General features: G+C 45.7%; 1 protein-coding gene and 1 long non-coding RNA gene across 3 annotated transcripts in view; one reads left to right on the forward strand and one right to left on the reverse strand.

The window, feature by feature from the left end:
- The window catches only part of TSPAN9 (tetraspanin 9), a 208,367-nt gene that overhangs the window by 18,039 nt on the left and 164,573 nt on the right, over positions 1 to 25,755 (forward strand). The gene's annotated exons all lie outside the window — the stretch shown is intronic.
- LOC118498970 lies at positions 921 to 24,913 on the reverse strand. The gene is made up of 3 exons (XR_004901468.1): positions 24,876 to 24,913; positions 19,228 to 19,232; positions 921 to 1,114 (listed from the first exon to the last, which is right to left on the reverse strand). It is a non-coding gene; the product is annotated as an uncharacterized LOC118498970 (long non-coding RNA).

The following is a 25,755-nucleotide window of genomic DNA, read 5'->3' on the forward strand; positions in this document are numbered from 1 at the left end:
AAAGTACACCACATGGGAACTGGATGAAGGATTTTGGAATATTCATTTTGTCTGGAGATTATCTTTATGGAGTATTATGGGAAGTGGGGCATTAATAATGATTTCCTAACCTATGTAGGATTGATGTGGAAGAGGAGGGATTAAATATATTTTCTGACTTCAAAGGCCAAACCTAGGACCCATGGGTAGGGGATTCCAGGAAATGAGATTTGGGTCCAGTTTCAGGAAGAACTTTCTTATAGCTAGAGCCATCCAGCAGAGAAATGGGCTACCTTGGGAGGTAGTGAACCCTCAGCACCACTGGGGTTTAAGCAAAAACTGATATTTATTTATTAGGGATTTTATGTTTGGGATTGTAAAGTTAGATATCATGCATGAAATAATCTCTAACATGGGACTTCCAGCCAAGATGGAGGCATAGGTAGATGCTCTTTGCCTCCTTGCACAACCAAAAGGACAACAACAAATTTAAAAACAAAAAAAACAACTAGAGCTTCCAGAAAATTGAACTGTATGGAAGTCTGACAACCAAGGAGTTAAAGAAGAAACATTCATCCAGACCAGTAGGAGGGGTGGAGATGGGCAGCTGGGGGGCAAAGAGGGCACTTGGTAAGGCGGTGGCTGGTAGTACCAATTTGCATGTGGATACATCAGGAGAAACAGCTGGAGAGCGAGACAGACCACACAACTAAGGGTTCCAGTGCAGGAAAATAAAGCCTCAAAACCTCTGACTGTAAAAACCTGTGAGGGTTGTGGTGGCAGGAGAAATTCCCAGCCTCATAGGAGAGTTCATTGGGGAGACCCATGGGGTCTCAGAATGTACACAAATGCACTTACCTGGGAATCCACATCAGAAGGGCCCAATTTGCTTGTGGGTGGCAGGCAAAGTGACTGAAAGCCAGCTGAGAGCTGAGCAAGGGGCCTTGTTCTCTCTCTGACCGCTCCCACACATACAGTGCCACAGTGCAGTGACGTGGGTTGTCTTGCCCTGGTGAATACCTAAGACTGCACCCCTTACAATGTAGCAGCTGTGCCAAAACAAAGACACAGGGCCCAAATGAAAGAACAGATCAAAGTTCCAGAAAAAGAACTAAGTGATGAAGAGATAGCCAACCTGTCAGATGCATAGTTCAAAACACTGGATGCTCATAGAAATGGTTGAGTATGTTTGCAAAATAGAGGAAAAAGTGAAGGCTATGCAAAGTGAAATAAAGGCAAATGTACAGGGAATCAACAGTGAAGGGGAGGAAACCAGGACTCAAATCAATAGTTTGGACCAGAAGGAAGAAATAAACAACTAGAACAGAATGAAGAAACAAGAATTCAAAAAAAAAACAACCCCACAAAAAACCCTCACAAAAAACCAAACCCCGCCCCCCCCCAAACAAGGAGAGGTTTAGAAACCTCCGGGACAACTTTAAATGTTCCAATATTTGAATCATAGGGGTGCTAGAAGAAGAGGAAGATCAAGAAATGCAAAACTTATTTGAAAAAATAATGGAGAACTTCTCCTATCTGGCAAAGGAAACAGGCTTCCAGGAAGTCCAGGAAACTCAGAGAGTCCCAAAGAAGTTGGACCCAAGGAAGCACACACCAAGGCACATCATAATTATACTACCCAAGATGAAAGAGAAGGAGAGAATCTTAAAAACAGCAAGAGAAAAGGAGACAGTTACTTATAAAGGAATTCCCCTAAGATTGTCAGCTGATTTCTCAAAAGAAACTTTGCAGGCTAGAAGGGGCTGGGAAGAAGTATTTGAAGTCTTGAAAGGCAAGGACCTGCATCCAAGATGACTCTATCCAGCAAAGCTTTATTTAGAATGTTAAGGGCAGATAAAGTGCTTCCCAGATAAGGTCAAGTTAAAGGAGTTCATCATCACCAAGCCCTTATTTTATGAAATGTTAAAGGAACTTATCTAAGAAAAAGAAGATCAAAACTATGAACAGTAAAATGACAACAAACTCACAACTATCAACAACTTAACCTAAAAATCACAAACAAACTAAGCAAACAACTAGAACAGGAATAGAATCACAGAAATGGAGATCACATGGAGGGTTATCATTATAGAGGTAGAGTGGGGCAGGATGGGGGAAAAGGTAGGTACAGAGAATAAGTAGCATAAATGGTAGGTACAAAATAGACAGTGGGAGGTTAAGAATAGTATAGGAAATGGAGAAGCCAAAGAATTTATATATGTATGACTCAAGGACATGAACTAAGGGAGGAGGGATGTGGGTGGGAAGGGATGTGCAGGGTGGAAGGGAATAAAGGGAGGAAAAAAAGGGGACAACTGTAATAGCGTAATCAATACAATAAATAAAAAATAATCTCTACGATACCTTTCACCCTTCTCCTTAACGATTCTAAATCTTGCTCCCCCCTTGAGTCCTTGAGTCCATGATTCATCCACGCCCCGCCCCCCGCCCCCCCCCCCGCAATTCCGCATCCCCAACCTACACATGCACAAACACATTCAGAAAACACACCTGGAGTGTGTTCCTGACTATTGTTTTGTGCAATTTCTTACACCCCTTCATCCTTGCTTAAAGTGAATTTCTTCTGAGGCCTTGCAGGCTAGCTGCCCCATGTCTGTGTGTCTCTGTCATTTTGACTTCAGCTTGACTGGCACCCCATTGATTTGGGCTGGCCTCTTACTTATGTTAGCACCTTGTCCCATTGTCTCCTGTGTCAGGATGAACGATGCCTTTGAGATAGTGGATGACTCTGGTTAGCCTATTGATCGCCTCCCGCCGACCCCCACAGCAAAGTCAGACAGCCTTGTTGCAGCCATTCTCAGTGCTCGTGAATATAGCTCTGAATAGACACTGCCACTCTTGACTGTTCATTGGCTTTTTTCTCAGGGTCTCATGTCTCTTCCTCTGTTGGGCCTCTCCTTTCCCTGTACTGGAATCTCCTAAGGCGCTATCACCCCACTGGGTCTAGGATAGTACATCATACATTGTGGAGACACATTCAGTAGCAACACATTCAGTAGTGGTCCTAGCAGATTCCTTGAGAGAATCTTCAAGCACCTCCTTTCCCTATTTTTAACGGGCCTCCAGAGAGCTTCAAATAAGATTCTACTTCTGGAGGCGGGGGGTGGGGGGTGTACATGCAGCTCTGTGGCTAGGGGAGAGTGGAGGGGACTGACTCAGAAGGGGTTATGAGCCATCATCCTGTCTTCTACTTCCCTGAGTTATTGCCCAGTCTTGGCGATGGAAGGCGCCTTTGTCAGGTAACTGTCTGCTATGGAAATCTGAGGTGCCTCCTTGGCCACCTCATTATTTTGCAGCAGCTGGTTGGGTCCTGGCGTGAGATCTTTGCAGAAAGCAGGCCTGAGATGACAGAGCTTCCAGCAGTTGAGTGCCCTGGCTTCATTTACTCCAGGGGCCTCAAGCTCCTGTGCTGCTGCGCTCCCCAGAGCCTCTCTCGTGGTGGGAACCTCTGTCCTGCTCTGCTGCATTTCTCCTTCAGCCCGCTGAGCCAGGCACAGTCTTGAATGTGGAAGAGCTCTTGGTGACCTATGGTTCTCTGGTCCTCTTAGCCTTGTTCACTAGTTTGATGTGGGTGAAGCCTCAGTTTCTTCCTTTGCAAAATGGGAAGAACAAAGCTTCACTGAGGAGCTGGAGGAAGGGCTCATTTATAGGATGTCCTTTAGCGTCCAAGGCTCCTGACTTCCCAGAGCAGTGTTCACTCTCTGAAACACTGAAGATTTAGCCTTATCCTCAGCAAAAGCTCAGAACCCTCGGCAAACGATAGTCCTTTCTCCCATAGGAGGAAAGGGAATGTTATTTGGAAACTCACGTACCTGGTGGGCTGAAGCCTGACTGCATTTGGCTCACAAAGTCAGCTCCCCTCTGGAAAGGGCGCTTCTGGAGAGAAGGGCGTCACTCTCCATATGCACTCTGCTCAGTGTCGAGATGGCACCGGGCATAAGGGAGGCACGCATTAGACGTTTGAGGGCTGAGTGGAAGCATCCTGGAGAAGGGGGTGCCAGCGTCCATGTGGCCAAGATTATGTACTACTCAACCTGCCCCCTTCCATTTTACAGGTGAGGAAGATGAGTTTCATCAGGGAAGCAATGTGCCCAGGCCACTTACTGTTAGATAGGAAAACTAAGTGCTTTGTCTCCTACTTTCCTGCTGATTCCATTGGAGGGAGGCCAACACAATAATAAAAGCAATGATATAATTACAGTTAATGTTGACAGAGTGCATTCTATCATGATCTGCAGTATTTTGGCCTAATTCTTGAAATGCATTCACTGAAAAGAGGTTTCCTGAAGTTGTTCTCTCATCCCTGGGGCTTTCTTCACCAATGCCTTAGCATCTGCCTGAGAATACATTTGCTCTTGATGTGAAGATAATGAAAATACATATTTTGTCAGTCTTCTCTGTGGTAGCTGTTGTCTGCAAGCTGTTTTAGGTCAACTAATATTTTATTCAGGATTTTTACATTGGTGATCTTTTCTGTTTTCTGTGTGGTTGTCATCTGGGATTTGCTCCTTTATGCTTTTGTGAGACATTGATTGAGTATCTAGTGTGTGCATTTAGGTCCTTGGCAGTAGGGATTCAGTGGGGAATAGCACCGGCTGTGCCCACCCATTGGACTACCTCAAACCTGACTGAGCTAGCTTCTCCAGGCAGGAACTGTGTCTGTGTAGATCCTTCTCTGTGCACTCAGGGCCCCCACTCTGGGACTGAAAGCTGGCTTGGGGATGATGCTGGAGAAATAGATTTGGGGTCTTTCATTACTGTAGGGCTCCCCATTATGAAAACACCAAAGCATATTCCTCAACATTAGCTCACTGTCCTTTTTTCCTAAGATTGCAATGACCTTAAGAAGTAGCTGGAAAGGACTCTCAGCCAAGATGGAGGCATAGGTAGACACACTGTGCCTCCTCACACAACTAAGATAGGGACAACAACTATTTAGAAATAGAATAACAACCAGAAATGACAGAAAATTGAACTGTATGGAAGTCGGACAACCAAGGAGTTAAAAGAGAGGAGAGGGGAGGGAATTTAAGGGGAATTTCCGGGGATAAGGGGAAGGGTTTATAGGAATAAGTATAAAGGACACATGGACAAAAACTAGGGGCAGGTGGAAATGGGAGGGCGGTGGGGAGAGCTGGGCGGGTGGACTGGGATGGGAGTAAAAGATAGAAAATTGTACTTGAACAATAATTAAAATAAAGTTAAAAAAAGAGAAGTAGCTGGAATGAGGACTGTTTTTTTCAGAGGCAGCCACCTAGTCACAGAGGACCGACAGTTAGTGAGTGGGTCTTAGCACTTGCATTTGCAATCCTAGCCTTAGCTTGGTTCACCCTAAGTGTCCTGAGACCCATTCATTCCACAAGTATTTCAGGGGCTCCTCTGGGCCATGTGCTGTTCAGGGTCTGGGGATGCAGGAGTAAAGAAAAATTTGTGCCTTCCAGGGCTTATATTTTGGTGGGGGAGACTGACAATAAATAATTAAAATCTGTAGTATATCAGATGGTGACAGGTGCAATACAGAAAAGTGAAACAGGGTAGGGGGTGGGAGGATGGGCTAGGGGTCAAGGATTACAGTTTAAACAGAGTACTTAGGGAAGCCTTACTGAAGACGTGTCATTTCAATAGAGATGGAAGAAGAGGTGGAGTGAGTCCTGTGGATATGTGCAGGAGGTGCACCCAGGCCAGAGGGAACAGGATGTGCAAAGGCTCTGAGGCAGGAGTGTGTAGACTTGCTCAAGCCCAGTATAGCAGGAGTGAAGTGAGCAAGGGGAGGGTCATGGGATTTGGATCATACAGGGTTTTGAAGGCCATTTTGAGGGCTTTGGCTTTTTTATTTTATTTTTTTAAGATTTTACTTATTTATTTTTAGAAAGGGGAAGGGAGGAAGAAAGAGAGGGAGAGAAATATCAATGTGTGGTTGCCTCTTGAGCACCCCTTAACTGCAACCAAGGCGTGTGTCCTGACTGGGAATCAAACCAGTGACCATTTGTTTCCTAGGCCAGCACTCAATCCACTGAGCCATACCAGCCAGAGCAGGACTTTGGCTTTTATGGTGGGAGAGGTGGAAGCCAATGGAAGAATTTGACCAAGGAGAGGCAGACCTGCCTTACATTTCAAAATGGGGAAATGGGATCACCTTGGCTCTGGTGTGGAGAATGGACTGCGAGTAGGTAGCAGCAACTGTTATCTATCAGGTGCTTATTGTGTGCCAGGCACAGTACAAACCTGGTCTTGTCCTGGTCAGTCTTCCAGACAGCTTTATCTCCATTTTTCTTAGGAGGAAGCAGAGACTAGGTTGGTAGAGCTGATCCTCAGCTTAGGTCACTCTGATTCCAAAGTTTGTGCTCTTGGTTTTTGCCCAGTTTTCAGGGGCAAAGGGAATTCTGTATAGGAGACATCGAACATCTGGGTGTGACAATCAGGCTGACCCTATTCCTGTTCTTTGGCTGCTCTTAGGTGTTCAGCTGGCCATCCAGCAGAGGGCCAAGGTGCAGGCTTTCTCCTTTAACTCTCTGGTATGGCGGAGGGTGGAGCAAATTGCTTCCAGATGGGGAAAGGCTGCTTGGGGAGTGAAATTTGTGCCCTGTCTCCAGACAGCAGTCTCTCTGGGCCTGTGAGAATCCCGTGTCTTTGTGTTTGGCATATTAGATGAGCCCTGTTTCTCAGAGACCTGGACTTTTTTCTTTTGACTGTGGCCCAGCGCTCCAAGGCAGGCAGCCGGAGACCACTGCAGATGGTCTTCCCCTCCCTAGAGACAGAACCTCCCTTTCTTTCTGAGTGAAGTTTGGGCCAAAATGCTCTGTATTTTATCTACCCCTTTTCTTCCAAGTAGCTCAGATCACTTTCAGAATGTCACTTCCATAATCCTCATATTTATCTCTCCCTAAGAAAGTAAGGAGGATTATAATCCTCATATTTATCGTTCCCCAAGAAAGTAAGGAGGATTTTCCCTTGTTTTTAAAAACTCTGCAGCAGGGTGGAAAATTAGGGTCAGAAAGTGAGGCTGGGCTAGAGTGAGGGAGGGAATCTAGAGGCCCAAGCCTGGGTGCAGCTCCCCCTGAGTGGGCAGGGAGGGAAGAGGTGACTGAGGTGAGACACTGGGGCTTCTAGATTTGTTTATCACGTGCTGTGATGTCTGAGTGTGGGAGAGGAGGCGTTTGTGGTACTCTGCTCTTACTATGGGGTTGTCTCAAGGTGCTAATGTGACCCTAGTGGCCCAGGGCCTGCTCTGTGTACACTTGCATACATGCATACATATTTCTTGTTCAGGTACTCTCTCATGTTCTCACACATGCTTGTGCAGATACACACTCATCTGCACCTTTATCCCTACACATGCATATACAATGCACACTCAGTCTTGCATACATACTTACATGCTTGTTCATATATATTCCTGTTGTCACACACCCTTGTTCATATACACACTCACTTGCCTCTACCCTCCCTCTCACACATGCACATTCACCCATAGTATCCATATTCACTCTTGCACACGGGCTTGCTCACATGTTCTTCACACCCATGTTCTCACACACTGCATGCTTGCTCTTGTGTTCACCCAGTTCACTCATGCACATACCCTCCCACACCCACAGTGTGGTGTCTAGGGTGCACATGGCAGAGATAGGCACTCCCAGCTGGGAGCTGACTTGGCATGAGAGTTTTCCACAGTAGTGCAGCCCCCACAGCACCAGCCTTTAGGCTTCCCCACCCTGTACTTCAGTTTATCCTCTTGCATCATAAAGAGGGGAGAGACCTTGGAGAGACTGACAACATACAGATTTGGGTTCTGAGAGCCTCAGACTGGGAGGTGTTGTATCCATGAAATGTGAAATGTCTGTAAAGCATCAAAGAAGGAACCTGGAGGTGGGAAGGGGGGAAGTTCTTAAAAAGAGAGAAGTCAGCACCTCTGGCTGGGCTCCCTGGCTGTATTGCATCAGCTTGGGCCCTGGTTCTGGAAGCTGGAGCTGAGCAGTGCACTCCCCTGACCTTGAACATATGCCATCAGTGAGCCAGACCTTAGCATGGCCCTGGGGAGGAGGTGCATTGTTCAGCAGCATGTAAATGGACCATTTTGGGAAGGAAAGTCCCCTTTTTGGCTGCTCAGATCCCAGTGGGTTACCAGCCACAGAAGCCAAGCAAACAGGCCCTGACTTTGTTTCTATTACAGAAACCTCACTGCTGCTGCAGAAGCCACCACTGCAGTGTGCGGAGATCGTCATGGGGCTGTGGGACTCCAATTAGACTTGAGCTGCCAGCTGCCTCCTTCCAGGGGTGGGGACAGGAGGCACCAAGGGGTGGGAGGTGCTATCTAGAAAGCTGCCTCCATAAATTTGAGTTAGAGTGGTAGAGGGGCCAGACTGTTTTTCATCCTTGGCTGTTTCTTCTTACCTTGAAATCCAGCAAGTGAAAATCTGCATGGATATCTGAGGTAAATAGTCAGGCAGGACTGTAAGGGGTGGGAGGTGGCCTGGAGACCTGGATTGTATTCCCAGCCATTTGGCTGATGGAGCTTTCATTCCTGGTTGCGGCTTGGGATCTTTCTGAGCTTAAAACTCTGGCTTTCACAGGTTGGGGAGGAGAGAAGTCCAAAGTGCAGAGAACTCCCCTACCCCAGCCCAGCCTCCAGGTCCCGGATAAAGGGCATCTGGGACCTCTGCATGCTTGTTGCTAGGTCTGGTTTCCCCTTTCTGTTCAGGGCACTTAGCTTTGTGTTGCCTGTGCCCTGTGGGGCTGCCAGATTGCTGCAGGGGCCCTTAGATCTCATCCAGAGCCAGCTTTCTGCTCCCTTGTCCTCATTCTTTATGCCAGATTGGTGGTATTTTATTGATTTGTATATCACTTTGTCCTGGAAAAGATGGTTAAATCCAACCCAAAATACCTAGAAATATCACTGGTGTCACTTGGGCATAGATTCTTTTGTTCCTGGTTTGCATTTCACCTGTCGGTTAGGATTCTTGTCTGGGTCAGCAGACTGATGGATTGTGATGGGTCCTCAAGCCTTTGTACATTTCCTGCTTCCTGGAACTTCACTGTGCTGTATACTTTCATTATCCTTGAGGATTCAATTTAGATGTCACTTCCCTCCACTAAGTGTGCCTCGCTCTCCTTTGCTGGGCTCTGTGCCTTTCTTTTGTAACCCCGTAGCACCTGTGCTGAAGCTATAGAGAGGAGCCAGACAGTTTCTACCTGGAATCTAGAGGAGGAGACAGTGAGTAACCAGCACTCACTGCACTGTGGGGCATGGGCATCAGAGGTGGAGTGTCGTGTCACAGAGGAGGCTCTGTCTAAATGTTGGCCTTGCGTATCTGAAAAAGTATTCATTCTTCATTCATGCTATTGATATTTTGGCTTGCTATAGGATTCTAAGCTAGGGATATTTTTTTGTGTGTGTGCAAAGCATTGCTTAATTTTGTTTTAAATTCCAGAGTTCAGAAGCCTAATGTCATTTTGATTTTAATTTTTTGTAGTTAACATGATTTTTCTCTCTGGAGTTTCTAGTGTCCTATGTTAAAGTCTCCTCTGTCTGGTGTTCTGAAATTTCACAGATGACATGCCTTAGTGTGGGAGTACTTTCATCCGATGTGCTCTGGAATCTTTCAGTCTTGAAGCACACATTTTTTAGTTCTGGAAGCTTTTCTTGAATTCCTTCATTGATGATTTGCTTCTGCTGTTTTCTGTCTTCTTTCCTCTGGAACTCCTAGAATTTGAATATTGAATCTTTTGGATGGTCCTATAATTTTATTATCTTTCTTCCTTACTCCCCTTCTATTGAGGTTTTCATTTTAGTTAGCATATTTTAAATTTCTAAGCATTCTTATGTTTTCTAAATATACCTTTAAACAGTAGCATTCTGTTTTGGTTTCATGGATGCAGTATCACCTTTTATGTCTCTGGGGCCATTAATAATAGCTTTATTTTTGGGAGGGAGGGTTCTTCCTTATCATTTTCTGTAAAGTTTGTTTACCCTCTGTCTTTTTTGTGACAGGCTTTCTCTAGAAGTCTTGTGGTCCTTGGTGATCTGCTTGCATTTGTGTAGGATATTAAGCTGGGTGTATGCATGTGTGTCTAGCACTTGTGGGCTCTAGGCCTCACATAGGTGGCCTGTTTCTTTTAGGAACCTAATAAGTTAGTATCTTAGGTGTTTTCTCTCGAGCTATTCAGATTCCCTAGAGAAGAATCTTCCAAATCTACCTGAATGGTCTGAGGCTGACCTCGGTGCCCAGGAATGTAATAGGGGAAGGGCAGGGATTTGGGCCTCCTGTACTTCAACTTGAGCCCTGTTTTCAGTGTGGTGCCCTGCATATCCCTGGCCTGTTTCCCTAGCCCACAGACATGCTTTACCATCTCCAAAGAATAAACCCCTGGGGTGGAGTTGGTGTAGTCACCTGCCTGAGGGAGGGAGCGATGGGAGACTTTCTAAAGCAAACTTTAATTGGGCTGACTGGCAGCCTCTTCTGCCTGCTGCTGCTGTCACTAAGCCTTCTGGGGGTTCTGGGACACTAATGCTTCCTTAGGTTTCTTAGTTAATTAACACTTGTCCTTCAGCCCTCCAGTTTCTAAAATTCTGATATTATCTTCTCCTTTTCTGCTCTTTGAAATTGTGGGTCTATGCCTTAAAAGTCTCTTTCTTGTGTTAGTGAGGCATTAGCGGCAGCAGGGGTGAATGCATGTGTTTTCACTGAGAGCTTTGGTCACAGAATGTAGTTAGTATCTTTAGTTGCTCTGTTTCTTTTTTTTAAATTGATTTGAGAGAGAGAAAAAAAAACATTGATTTGTTGTTCTACTTATTTACACATTCATTGATTGCTTCTTATATGTGCCCTGACTAGAGATTGAACCTGCAACCCTGGCATATCAGGACAATACTTTAACCAACAGAGCTACCCCTCCAGGCCATCCCGTTTTTGTTTTTAACAGTCGGTGTGTTTCTTCAACCTTTGTGGAAAAGGAATGAAGGATCATTTTATTAAGTACATTTGTTGGCAGAATCCCAGTAATTTAGAACTGTAACAGTTACCTATGAGATCCTCATAATTGCTGGCTGAATGAATGAATGAACAAATGAACTACAAACAAACCTGGAAACAAAAATGGAAGCAGAAGCAATTCACTTTGGTTCCAACTCTGTTCGGAACCAAATCTGTTTGGATATGCAAACCACTGAGTGTAACTCTGAATTTGTTAAATGTAAAATTGTTTAACATAGTTTGTGGCTAGTGATGGGACACTGTTAACGTTTCTCTCATTTGGCCTAATTTCTCTGGCTGAAATGAACGTGTGTCATTTCTAGATTTTTGAAGAGGAATTAAATGAGGAAGAGTAAGGATGCACCTAGTTTAGAGCAGAAAGATCAACATAGGCACAATCTACTGTTTTCAGAACTGTTCACAGGTCACTCACCCAGCTTAGTTTCTTGCTCTGTAAAACAAGTGGTTGGGCCGGATGCATCTAAGGTTTCATCTGAGTGCCAGTCCTGTGATTCCACTATTGTCCTCTCTTGTTTGTATTACCATAGTGTAAGTCTCTTGTGGAAAAGAACTGCCCCACCTCCTTCTTTCTTTCTTTCTTTTTGACCTAGAATGACTTTTGTCCCCTCTGAGTCCTTTTAGTCCTTCAATACAGAATCTGAATCCCTGCTCTTTCAGGAGCATGTCCCAACTGTCCCAGGAAAAGCCAGTCTCCCTCTCTCCAGCCTCCTCTGGCATTTTCAGTTTGCAGGTGGGCAGAGAGTAAGGAACATGGACCTTGAAGCCCAGTGGTGCTAGTTTGAATTTTAATTCTGCCGCTTACTCACTGTGTGGTCTTGGACAGCTTACGTAGTCTCATCTGTATAGAGGGAATTTGCAATAAAAGTTTTCTCATGGCATTTATATGAATATTAAATAGGATATGTTTCAAACTCCTCCTTTAACACAAGACACAAAATAGGCCCCCAATACAAGATGATGGTAATAACAAATAATAGTAAACATTTGTGTGTATTACCTTACCTACAAAGTAGATACTTTCATTATTTTTATTTTACAAATAAGGAGACTGAGCCATAAAGAAATAATTTGCTTAACATTGCAAATCAAGGAACTTAGGCTTTAAATTTTCTTTAGGAATTTTGTGTTTGCATTTATTCCACAAATACTTAATTTGAGAGCTGACTCTATGTCAGGTGTCAGTGCTGGAAATACAACTGTGAAGAAAACGAAGTTCCTGCCCTTAGGAGGCTTCCATTCTAGTGTAAGCTGGTCAATAAACAGATCCATGTACAACGGGCAGAGTTAAGTATGCTGGAGAAAACTAAGCAAGGTCAGGGCATGGGAATACCTGGGCACTGGAAGGGTAGGGGAGAAGGCAACTAGTTGTGTGGGGTAGGTAGGGAAATGTTCTATTTGATAGAAACCACAAGGAATCGAGGAACTGTCCTCTGGGAGACCCGGGGGAAGCACATTCCAGGCCCTGGAAACAGCAAGCGACATTACATTTGAGTAGCAGAGCCTGAGGTATTAGGCTTGTTTCTTCAACTTCCGGTTTCCTCTTTGAAGTGAGAGATTTATCTTATTTTGTGTCCTATATGATGTTGGATTTTGGACCTGGGGCTGTGAGACCTGGGGATGGGCAGGGGGGCACAGATGTGGGGAAGAAGGCTGCCCTGCAGGACCTGCTGTCTAGTTTGCACCACCACCTTCACCAGGCCACGTGCCCTAAGGCTTTCGTGAATGTGGCTTCCTCCTGCGCTTCAGGTCCCACAGCCAAGCCCACCTGCCAAGAAGCCTTTCCTGAGCCCTGGCCCTGGTCAGTCACTTGTTCTGAGCTCTCACGGGCTGTAGGTTCTTTCCTTTATAACATTTCTCTCCATTTATAATTGGACCTCACCTATTGTGGTTGTCTTTCTCACTGGGATGTAAACTCCACAAGGAGGCCCTGACTGTGCTCACTCATCCCTTTCCTTCTACAGCTCTAGCATCTAGCACAGGAGTTGGCAGTCTTTGCCTGGCAGGCTGGATTTGGTCTGTGGGCGCTAGTTTTCTGACCTCTGATGTTGCGCATTCTAAATGATGGCCTATAGTAGGTTCTTGGTAAATATTTGTTGAATGAGTGAGTGACATCTTGGACATGGTCAAGAGGTACTGAGTTTGTGAGCTGCTGACTTATCTCACTTGATTCATAATCCTAACCCTTATCGGGTTCCCTGTAATGTGTTAAAACTAAGGAAGCTAGCCAGGTGGTTCTTTTTTTAAACAGCTCTGTTGATATGGTTCATATACCCTAAGATAGACCCATTTAAAATGTGCAAGTTATTGGTTCTTACCATATTCTCAGTAGTGTGACCATCATCACTCTCAATTTTAGAGCATTCATCACCCCCATAGGAGAGCCTGTACCCATTAATTAGCCGTGGTCACTGTCACCACCCCAGTTTCTCCCTCACCCCCAGCCACAGACAACCATTAATCTACTTTGCATCTCTATAGACTTGCCTATTCTGGATATTTTATGTAAATGGAATCATACACATGTGGTCTTTTGTGACTGGCTTCTTCCTTGATCAAGGCAGTTGCCACCGAGAGCAGTGCAGTGATCAAGATGCAGGCCTGGGGCGCAATCTGGCTTCACACACCAGTGCTGTTGCTGCCTTGGCTGCTTGGCCTTGCAGAGGCTGATCCTCTCTAAGCCTCAGTTTTCTCGTGAGTAAAAGGGCAGAGCCCCAGAGAGGGGGCCTGCTCCCCCATCCACATGACAACTGAGTATTTGACAACAGCTACTCTTCTATTTCCACTTCCACCAGCTGTCTCTCAGGTCGCTTCATTTCTAGACCCCACCACCCTGTCGCCACCTTCAGACACACTCCAGCTTGCTTGTTTCCTAGACTCAGCCTGAGCCTTCCCAGTTGGAGATGTACACAGAGCGTCGGCATGTTCCGTAAGCCTTTGAGGGTGACAAATCTTCACCTTTACCAGCAGAATGGTTTTATTGAAGGAGGTGCTCAAGCAGGAAAGATGACGTCATTTCATCTTATGAAAAATGTGAAATTTCAGCGAAAGCCTCTCCAGTCTCCTTCTCACGCATTCCCAGCCAATTCTGGGAAGGTGGCACCAATGTCTTTAGCATCTGGCTCCCTGATGGGTGTGGCCGGGGCAGCTCACCTTGCTGAAGGGTTTGCAATTGGAGTTTCCCCCACTGTCACCTCCTGTCCTGATGAGGACAAGCAGCTGATACATTTCTTGGGTTCAGTTTTATAAGGCACAGGAGGGGAGATGGTGACAAGCGACCCATTGATAAAAGTACTTTAGCAAAAATAGAACACAGGGAAGGGAGAGGAATCAGCTTCATTTATCTGTCTCGTTTTTGTATCCTAAGGCCTCTTTTCTGTTGGTGGGAGAAATCCAATGTGTTTAGCAATTCCTTTGCTGCTGCTCCTGGGGTAAAAGCCTTGTAGTTTTGTAGAGGGAACAGTCTAGAAATCCACAACAGATTCAGCTCTGGCCCCCAGGCGGGAACAGTGCCAGAGCCCACATTTTGGGCATTTCCCACTTCCTCCACCTGATTCTTTGAAAGCCCATGCCTGATTTCTTTCTGTGTTCCAGGCTGATTTGCATAACTTTATTCTTCTGTGGTTAGTTATTCATTCAGAAATTTCCCTGTCCATCTGTTCTGGGGTTCTGAGTCAGTGGGAACAGAATATCATGGCCAAATTTTGGTTCCTGTCTCCTGTCTCTTGTCCCAGTCTGGAGGAGGAGGCAGGAAGCTGAGGATGGGGCATTTGTGGAGCCTATCATGAAGGGAGGCAGTTGCCACAGGTACTGAGACCTCAGGGCCTGAGACTTTGCCTACCAGCCTGTTGCCTTGTGGCTTGGGAGGTGAGAAAGGTGGGCCTGGTAGTGGAGGGGCTTGTGTGGTAAGAGGCAGCATAGGAAACGGTTAAGGCTGTGTGTCCTGGTTTGGATCCTGGCCTGCACCTCCCCTGCCACATGACCTTGGGCAAGTTCTTAAGAACCTATTCTCTGTAAAATGGGGATAATAAAGCACCTATTTCACAAGGTTGTTGTGAATATTAAGTGAGTTGACATATGTAAAGCATCTTGAACCTGCCTGGTATATAGATAGCACTATGTGGCTCGTAGTCGTGGTGATGAGAATGATGAGGAAGGATAGTTAACCTAGCTCTCCTATTGGATCATCTGATTCCCTAGTCTTCCTTCTTCCTTTCTTCTTCCTCCCTCCTCCCTCCCTCCCTCTCTCTTTCCTTTTCTTTCTTTCCTTCTTTTCTTTCCTTCCTTCCCTTCTTTCTTTCTTTCTCTTTCCTTCCTTTCTTCCTTCCTTCTTTTTCTTTTTTCTTTTTTTTTGATTTTTAGAATTCATTTTTTTATTGTGGAATGCCAGTTTTAAGTACAAATATAAGAACTTTCAATTTGTTTTTTAAATTTATTTTATTTTGTTTTATTTTTTAAATATATTTTATTGATTATGCTATTACAGTTGTCCCGTTTCCCCCCTTCTCCCCTCCACCCTGTACCCCCTCTCCCACCCACGTTCCCCCCCTTTAGTTCATGTCCATGTGTCATACTTATGAGTTCTTTAGCTTCTACATTTCCCATACTATTCTTGCCCTCCCCCTATCTATTTTCAACCTACATTCTATGCTACTTATTCTCTATACCTTTTCCCTCTCTCTCTTCCTCCCACACCCCTGCTGCTAGCCCTCCATGTGCCCTCCATTTCTGTGGTTCTGTTCCTGTTCTAGTTGTTTACTTAGTTTCTTTTGGTTTTGCTTTAGGTGTGGTTGTTAGTAATTGTGTGTTTGCTGTCCTTTTACTATACATGTCTTTTCTTTATCTTCTTTTCTTAGATAAGTCCCTTTAGCATTTCATAAAATAAGGGCTTGGTGATGATGAACTCCTTTAACTTGACCTTATCTGAAAAGCACTTTATCTTCCCTTCCATCATTCTAAATGAGAGCTTTGCTGGATAGAGCAATCTGGGATGTAGGTCCTTGTCTTTCATGACTTGGAATATTTCTTTCCAGTCCCTTCTTGCCTGTAAGGTCTCTTTGGAGAAATCAGCTGACAGTCTGATGGGAACTCCTTTGTAGGTGACTGTCCCCTTATCTCTTGCTGCTTCTAGGATTCTCTCCTTCGTTTTTACCTTGGCTAATGTAATTATGATGTGCCTTGGTGTGTTTCTTCTTGGGTCCAACTTCTTTGGGGCTCTCTGAGCTTCTTGGATTTCTTGGAATACTGTTCCCTTTGCCAGATTGGGGAAGTTCTCCTTTATTATTTGTTCAAATAACTTTTCCACTTGTTGCTCCTCCCCTTCTGGTACCCCTATAATTCGGATGTTGGAATGTTTAAAGGTGTCCTGGATGCTCTTAAGCTTTTTCTCGTTTTTTTGAATTCTTATTTCATCATGCTTTCCTGTTTGGTTGATTCTATCTTCCTTCTGGTCCACTGTATTGTTTTGAGACTCAGATTCCTTCCTTTCACTATTGGCTCTCCTCTGCATATCTTCCTGCATCTCTTTTATGGTAACCTGCATCCTTTCATCTAAATTGTGCCCAAAGTCAATCAATTCCGTGAGCTTTCTGATCACCAGTGTTTTGAACTGTGCATCTGATAGATTGGCTATTTCTTAGTCGCTCAAAAGGATGAGTCCTGGGGGACTGATCTGTTCTGTTGGAAACATATCTTTCCCTGTCTCTCCTTTTTTTTCCCGGTCTGGTCGCTCTTGTTACGGTGGGGGGCGGAGCCTTAGGTGTTCACTGGGGCTGGGCACCCCAGTCGCTAGATTGTGATGTTATATGTGGGGGCGGGGGCGGGAGTGGTGATGGGAGGGAACAATGGCGGTAGTTCTGTTCTCTTGGGCGCAGACCCTTCTCTGGGATCCTGGGCTGCGAGCTCTGCCCTGGTCCACAATTACTGCCTCACTGGGTCCCCCAGCCGCTGCTTGCATACTCAGGGATCACCGCTGCGTTCTTGCGCCCTGGATGGCTGTCGCGCCGATATCACGCCAAATTTTCTCCGACCTCCTCGTGCCGCCGACCCGCACCAGCCCTGCGCCCTCCCGGCTCGTCGTCCCCTACTAGTCTGGATGTACAGGTCTACTTCAACTTCTTGGCTGTCCGACTTCCATTCAGATAAATCCTCTATCAGTTCTGAGTGTTATTCTGTCTGTAAATTATTGTTCTATTCTTGGTTGTGTGAGGAGGTATGGTGCCTCCACCTATTCCTCCATCAGAGAGGGCTCGAGCTCTTTCTTTCTTTCTTTCCTTTCTTTCCTTTCCCCTTCTTAAAATGGAACAGGACACATAGTCTATATTTATTGACAAATATTTGAAAACTTTGATCTTAGCTCCACCCCACTGAGTCTGAGCCCTCATTGTGCCACTCCTGTGCAGCATGTCTTCACTTCTACCAGCCACCGAGTAAGCTGGGAACCAGCCTTGGGCTGACTGCCAGGTAGCAGCAAACAATCTAAATAATTTCCTTGCCTCGGTTTCTCATCTGTAACCTCGAAAACATTTACCCTCCCCTTTCTTCCTCCCAGTGTCCTCCAGGGACGTGAATAGTGTCAGGTGACATCTATTAAACATGGCAAGCAGGGTACAAAGACAGAACTTTGGTGGGTGGTATGGGAGAGCTGGGGCCACAGGGCCAAGGGCTTGGGGGACTGGTCATCCTGGCCTCAGGAACTTCTGCAGTTTGGAGTGGGATGAAACGAGCTGAGCACCCTTCTCGGGGGGCATGAGCAGGTCCACGGCGAGCAAACACATGCCCCTTGGGTTACACCATGCACAGTGGGGAGGTGGGCTGCTGTTTAGAGAGTCAGTCACACTTGAACATTCTCCAGGCTCATTTTCTGACCCCAGATGGACAAGTGGCTATGCTTTTTGCTGTGGAGGTGCTTATAAAGGGATGAAGGGTGGTTTAACATCAGGAAGAAAGTGTTAATGACGTGAATAACCAGTGCTCATCACTTCCCTTTATGCATCTGTTTTGTAAAATGAGGAAAACAAGGCCTAGAGGGGCTCATTACTGCCACCCCACCCCCCACCCTGCCCAGAGTGGTTTATTCAATGGGATGTGCCAGAGAAGAAGGGATTTAAACTCAAATCTGTGTGTTCCAAAGTCTGTGTTCTTTCCAGGTGGGGAAACCTGATTCTGAGCCTCACGAGGACTATTGGAGTCCCCAGATTTCTCTTCTGCCCTTCTGGAGTGTTGTGGCTCCCTTTCAGCCACATGATGTGTGTATGTTCTTTTTTCTGCTCAACATCTCAGCTCTCCTTCCCTTCCCCCTTCATTTCGGCTGGCCTTGGCCCTGCAGGGCTCTGGGGTTTAACTCAAGAACCGTCCCGTGGTGAACACACCCAACTTGTCTCTCCACTCCCCAGAAACTCCCTGTCTTTCTTTCCTCCCTTCTTTCAGTTTACCTCCTGTGATTGGGGAGGAGAGTGAGCCATTAGCAGATGAGAGAAATCTGTGCTTAAAAGGTGTGGATTGCCTTGGGCCTTTGTTAGAAGTGTGGGTTTTCTAAGACCCCTTGGGGAGGTGAAATCTGTGACAGTGTGCTGTGGCTCTGGAAGTACTCTATATGAAAAGATGGAATACAGTGACTGAGACCTTTTCCTGTCACTGAAAGGGCATATGGGCCTGGCAGTCGGTGGCCCCAGAGTAGGTGTCATTCTGCATTGACAGACCATGTGACCTTGGGCACATCACTCCCTGTTCTGGGCCTCCCTGCCTCACTGTAACACAAGGGGTTTGTACCAGATGGTCCCTCCGTTCCTTTCAGCCTATAAAGTTCTACAACTTAAGATGCCTCCATTAGGAAATACAGAGCCCAAGCTCCTTCTCTTTTTCTTTTCCCTGTTGCCTTTTTAAAGCTAGGGTTTCCTTTTCAGCTTGTGTTAATTGGAAAGCTTTAATGTGTGCTGTGGAAGGAGCCAGGAGAAATTCCAGGACCATACATACTCCCTGAGACATCAGGTGGAAAGTTTTCTGGTAAGGACAAGTTCAAACAAGGGTACCCCTGGGGGCTAGGGACAGAGTACAACTTTGGCTGTTCATTTACCTAAGGGAATGCAGTTCAGTGCTTTGGGAACCTGCCCCATGCTGACTAGTTAGCATCTTTGTGTGGCAGAAACCCAGCAGGCCAGCTGGTCAAGAGCCCCCTCAACCTGGGATTCTTGTCCTACCAGCAGCCCCAGTCTTCCTTCCCAGCCCATTCTCCCACCTGCCCTGCTTTTCAATTATCCCCTCTTCTCTAGCTGCACCAGCCCACACTGGCCCCATGTACACTTCCCAGCCTTCTGGCTCGCCTTCTTTCATGTAGGCCTCCTCTGCCCCCTTCTCATCCTCTCTGCCTGTTGATGTCACTTCATCCTTTTATGCTCAGTCTTCCCTCACCACCCAGCCTGGCCTGGGGTAGATAGGTGAGGGGACTGAGTGTGGCACAGGGCCCAGTCCATGGAACATAATATAAACTGGACAGCAGGGCGGTGGGGGGAAGGAGGAGCATTTCCATGGATCAGTCTATCAGTTCACATTGAGTGTGTCCCATCACCTACTGGTGTGAGGCTGAGTTCTGTGGGTGTCACAAAGGTGTGCACAGCATGCTTACCTTGGGGAGCTGCCCCTCACAGCTGGTGAGACCAGCACTGGTGAGGGACTGTTGCAGGGCTGCTTGTAACAGACTGAATCCATTGACAGGGAGAGGCTGGTCTGTCTATGGGACTTGGGGGACAGGCTGGGATCTGGATCCAGCCCGACTCTTGCCATTGGCTTATTTACAGATGGTGGGTCAGTCCTAGGACCTCTCTGAACTTTCCTCTTTAGTAGAATGAGAAGGTTGGGTGGATCTCCTGCAAGGCCCTCTCAGCTCTGCCTAGTTAACAGTTGCCATTTGCCAAGTGCTCTCTAGTATTGGGCAGTGTGCAGCACCTGGCCAGGCTTAGTCCCATCTAATCCTCCCAATACCAGCCTCTTTTATTTGCCCTCATTTTACAGATGAGGAACCTAAGGTCCAGAGCTGAGCCTGCAATCCAGTGGCCTTGGTTAGATGCAGGCCACAGATGTATTTTGTGTGGGCCCAGTTGATGTTTTACTAGAGTCAACATTAAACATTGAAGGGATTTCATAAAAATAGAGATTTCTGGCTTTTATTGTTGTAAGCTCTAATTACATTGAGCCCTTACTGCCCAGTGGCACGTATTGGCTGGATCTGAGTCTCAGCTGTTACCTTCAGATGGGGTGTGTGCTTCTCTGACTCCTCAGTCTTGACACAGTGCAGGAATGTGCCTGTAAACTCAGCTGGCAGCTCTCAATCACAGTTCCTACCTGCCTCCTATAGGCGCTTGAGTGTACAAACTTTGATGGAGGCTGTGCTGTAACTTACACCATGCAGGTCACACAGCTACTCCGTTAGGGGCGAGGGTCAAACTGGCTTCCTAGGACTTAAAACGATGACCACTCTGCTCCTTTTCTGAGTTATTTCTGAATCCCAGGAGGGATTTTTGGGTTCGGTTGGAGCTTAGGAGACCCTCATCAGGTCTGTAGGCAAGGAAGTGGCAAGAATCCCTCTTTCAGAAAGGCGAAAGCCTCTAGCCCTGTCCGAATGCGCTGTTGTTGCAGTGAGGTGGTATATACTTGCTTGTGTTTTCAGTCCAGGTTATATGGTATATCCTCTTCAAATTAATTTGGTGTAATTGTTTTTGGTCCACTGCCTGCTTTCTTGTGCCTTGGCTTCTATTGACTGGCAAATTGAACCCAGGAGATCCTACCTCTTCTCCCCTAGGAGATTTGCCAAAATGCTAAACAAAGAGCTTGTATTTTGCCCCAGACAAATGGAGGCAGAAAATAGCGATGTCTGTTCAGACTGTGGATGCCTCAGTGTTGGTCAGGGTCCCCGAGGGCCAGGAAGGCAGGATGCTGGGCCTCCCAAACAGGGCGGGGTCCCCAAGGGGAGCCCTGGTGGAGGTTGGGGTTTCCGGCACTTGGTGTTGGTCTCTCCAGCTGTTTCCTCCTGATAGAGCTGTTGGACAATGCCACTGTGACTCGACTCCCAGACTCGAGGATGAACAATAGCAGATTTGTCCCGAGTCAGCTGGGGAGCAGTGGCTATACTAGTCACTTGCTTTCAGGCTCCTGGTTGTGAGGAGCCAGTGGCGTCTTCAATGGTTTCCCTACTTGGTTTTGGTGCCCCAAAGTCCTGTCCTGATTGGGTTCATATCAAATTGTTGCGTTTTGGTTTCTCTAAGCATGTCATAACTCCTTTGTGCACAGCTGATCCAGAGCTTCTGTGGCTTCATACTGACCAGCTGCCCTCCTGTCATCCAAGCCAAGCTTTGCCAGACCTCTATTATCCTTGGTTTGAGGTTCAGTGGGTCTGGCACAGTCCCTGAAGGTTCTGAGTCTCTACCCAGGCATTCAGGACCTGGATGAGCTTCAGATGAGAAAGACAGCTGTATGATTCTGTAATTGCCTCCAGCGGGTAGAGGATTAAGCAATTTTTTGGTGGGTTTGTTATTACATATTATGATTTTTTTTCCAGGAGTTATCTAACTTAGTCATTCTAATAATTCTCTAAGGGAGGTATCATTACCCCCATTTTATAGATGAGGCATCTGAGGCACCTTGGATAAAGAACTTGCCCAAGATGATACCTCAGATCCTTTTTACTTCGATGTCCTATGACATATGACTAGACAGGCACATGGGTCTGTGAAAGAGTTTACAAAACTGTGAGAACCAGTGATAGAAGATGAGTGGTGGAAGGCTGTGCACTGATGCAAAGGTGAGTGGACCGAGTCCTTGCACTACTAGAGTTTACAGCAGAGTGGGGGAAGCGAGCCTCTTGCCAGCGAACTCTGATGCAAGGCAGTGGGACTGGTGCTAACAGCGGGGTGGCTGGAGTGGTTTGGAGCCACGTTTTCATCTGGTATGTGAGCAGCTAGCTGAAGAGACACTTCAAAACAGGACTGATTCAGCTGTCAGCATGATTAAAACTGGTCCATGTAGAAAATGCCGAGATACAGTGCCATTTTTGTCTAGAGTTGCAAAAATGTAACATCACTTAGAATTATTTTTAGTATAGTTATTGGGACATTTATATCAAGAGCCTGAGAAATATTCATTTTCTCTGACTCTGTAATTCTGTTCCTTGGAATCAATACTAAGGAAGTAATCATATATATATGTGTATATATATGTATCTTCATTGTAGCACTATTCTTAACAGTTAAAAATCGGAAGTATACCAATTGTACAACAGTAAAAGATTAGTTATATAAATTTTGATACATTTATCTAATGGCCTCCTGTACAGCCTTTAAAAAATCTTGTCTTCAAAAATGACACACGGCAACTCAGGATAATGCTTATGCAAATTGTCAAGCAAATATTGTAAGATATAAAACTGTATATACTGTAAATCCTAATTTTTAAGAACATGAGTAAAAAAGATTAGAGGAAATATACCCAAAATGCTAATGATGGTAGTGATTATTAATAACTTCTGTTCTTTTTTATGTTCTTCTCCAGCACCTGAAATTTCCTTAGTGAACAGTAACCACGGCGCCTCGGGCGTCCGTCCCCAGGGCCGCGGGGTGTTTGCGCACGGGTGCAGTGCCGCTGCCCCGTGACCTGAGGTCGCCCGTCCTTTCCGGAGCAGGAGCGCAGGGAGCCGTTCTTCTGCCTGAGTTCCCTCTTCCTTTCCTTCTCTGCCACACTCTACCCCGTCCAGTTTTCTCCTTTAATTGGCTGTAAATTTATAACTGAAGAATGATTTTAAAAAATATGTATGTCTTTATTACTTGTGTTTCCCGAATAACTGATGAGAGACATTTTATATTTCTTACTCTAAAAAGCCCTCCCAATTAAGTTCCTTTCCACTCATGTGATCCCAATTGATTTTTTTCTGTTTGTAGTTCAGATGGTCTTTGTTAGAAGAATTTTCTGCTCCTGCCTTAAATGGTGTCTGAAAGCCCAATTAAATAAGATACCTTGTTGGCTTATTGGGAGTAGCAGTGTTGCCTGGTTCCATAAGAGGAAGGGTAAAGAGGGAAGCTTGCTGATTTAACAAAGTTTTGTGACTGATGATAAGTTTGAAACCGACCCCCAAGTAAGCCCAGAGAGCACTTCTGATCCTAACTCAAGAACAGCTTTTCTGAGGTGAAGAGATTGAGAAGTACTAACTGGCAGTTACAAAATAGTCATGGGGTGTAAGGTACAGCACAGGGAATACAGTCAATAGTACTGTAGTAACTATGTGTGGTGTCAGGTGGGTACTAGACAGATTAGGGGGATCACTTTGTAAGTTATATAAAGAATTACTTCTATGCGGTACACCTATTATAATATAGAATGTCAACTGTAATGGAAAAAAATTAGAAAACATGTTCAATAAAGCAAAGAGAGCAAAATAAAACTGTCCTGTAATCATACTGCTCAGAGAACCACAGCTGACATTGGGTGTTTAAATGCACATGTGGTGTGGATAAATACTGGCCTTTGTGGCAGTATTCACTCCCAGCAATGACCCTTCCTTAAAGTTTGTTGTATTCAAGAGAACAAAGAAAATGGTACCCTATAGTGGTTTGGCTTGAGGTCAGCACGATCCAGATCCCAGCTCACTAGCACAGTGACTGTGGGCCCTTCTCATACCTTCTTGGAGCCTCACTTTCCTCCTTCTGTGAAATGGGTAAAATGCTAAAACCTCATGGGGATTAAATAAGGTGATGCTTATAAAGTGTTTAATAAACACTGGTATGACTAATATTAAAATGGTAACATTGTTATTTTTATAGAGGTTGTCCCTATCTTGTTCAGTTCTCAACTTATCAGGGTGGCGTACTGAGCCAGGGGTGTGGGTTCAGTGGTCCATTATCTTAGAGATCCAGAGCCCCAATGCCTTTCTTCCCCAGTCCCACCTTTAGGACGCCAGCACGCCTCCTTTTGGATAGGCAAACACCTTATTTAGTGGGGAATACACTTTCAAAACACAGAAGTCCTGTTTTCAGGTCACCTTCAAGGGGTCCTTAAACACAAAAAGCTGAATTTCCATCCCCTCACCCCCTGGAATTGCCTTCCTCCTTGTACACCCCAGTAGGGCTGCTCGGTTGCCGTTCTCTGTTTCTTGCTGGATAGAACAAGGACAAAAACTTTAAGTTTGATGGTTATCACCATCACCACCAGCATTTCTTTCTTATTTAAAAAAATTCTTTTAAAAAGATTTTTATTGGGGACTTCCGGCAAGATGGAGGAATAGGTGGACGCACTGTACCTCCTCGCACAACCAAGAATAGAACAACAATAACTTACAGATAGAATAACACCCAGAGCTGACAGAGGATTTATCTGAATGGAAGTTGGACAGCCAAGAAGTTGAAGTAGACCCGTACATCCAGACTGGTAGGAGACGACGAGCCGGGCGGGTGCGAGGCTGGTGCGGGTCGGCGGTGCATGGAGGTCGGGGAAAATTTGGCGTGAAATCGGCGCAACAGCCATCGGGGCGCAAGAACGCAGCAGTGATCCCTGAGTATGCAAGCAGCGGCTGGGGGACCCAGTGAGGCAGCAATTGTGGACCAGGGCAGAGCTCGCAGCCCAGGATCCCAGAGAAGGGTCTTAGCCCAAGAGAACGGAACTACCGCCATTGTTCCCTCCCATCACCACTCCATCCCCGCCCCCACATATAACATCACAATCTAGCGACTGGGGTGCCCAGCCCCGGTGAACACCTAAGGCTCCACCCCCCACCGTAACAAGAGCGACCAGACCGGGGGAAAAAAAGGAGAGACAGGGAAAGATATGTTTCCAACAGAACAGATCAGTCCCCAGGACTCATCCTTTTGAGCGACTAAGAAATAGCCAATCTATCAGATGCACAGTTCAAAACACTGGTGATCAGAAAGCTCACGGAATTGGTTGACTTTGGGCACAATTTAGATGAAAGGATGCAGGTTACCATAAAAGAGATGCAGGAAGATACGCAGAGGAGAGCCAATAGTGAAAGGAAGGAATCTGAGTCTCAAAACAATACAGTGGACCAGAAGGAAGATAGAATCAACCAAACAGGAAAGCATGATGAAATAAGAATTCAAAAAAACGAGAAAAAGCTTAAGAGCATCCAGGACACCTTTAAACATTCCAACATCCGAATTATAGGGGTACCAGAAGGGGAGGAGCAACAAGTGGAAAAGTTATTTGAACAAATAATAAAGGAGAACTTCCCCAATCTGGCAAAGGGAACAGTCTTCCAAGAAATCCAAGAAGCTCAGAGAGCCCCAAAGAAGTTGGACCCAAGAAGAAACACACCAAGGCACATCATAATTACATTAGCCAAGGTAAAAACGAAGGAGAGAATCCTAGAAGCAGCAAGAGATAAGGGGACAGTCACCTACAAAGGAGTTCCCATCAGACTGTCAGCTGATTTCTCCAAAGAGACCTTACAGGCAAGAAGGGACTGGAAAGAAATATTCCAAGTCATGAAAGACAAGGACCTACATCCCAGATTGCTCTATCCAGCAAAGCTCTCATTTAGAATGGAAGGGAAGATAAAGTGCTTTTCAGATAAGGTCAAGTTAAAGGAGTTCATCATCACCAAGCCCTTATTTTATGAAATGCTAAAGGGACTTATCTAAGAAAAGAAGATATAGAAAAGACATGTATAGTAAAAGTAGAGCAAACTCACAATTATTAACAACCACACCTAAAGCAAAACCAAAAGAAACTAAGCAAACAACTAGAACAGGAACAGAACCACAGA

The sequence above is a fragment of the Phyllostomus discolor genome, chromosome 2 (assembly GCF_004126475.2).
Source record: "Phyllostomus discolor isolate MPI-MPIP mPhyDis1 chromosome 2, mPhyDis1.pri.v3, whole genome shotgun sequence".
Lineage (NCBI taxonomy): Eukaryota > Metazoa > Chordata > Mammalia > Chiroptera > Phyllostomidae > Phyllostomus > Phyllostomus discolor.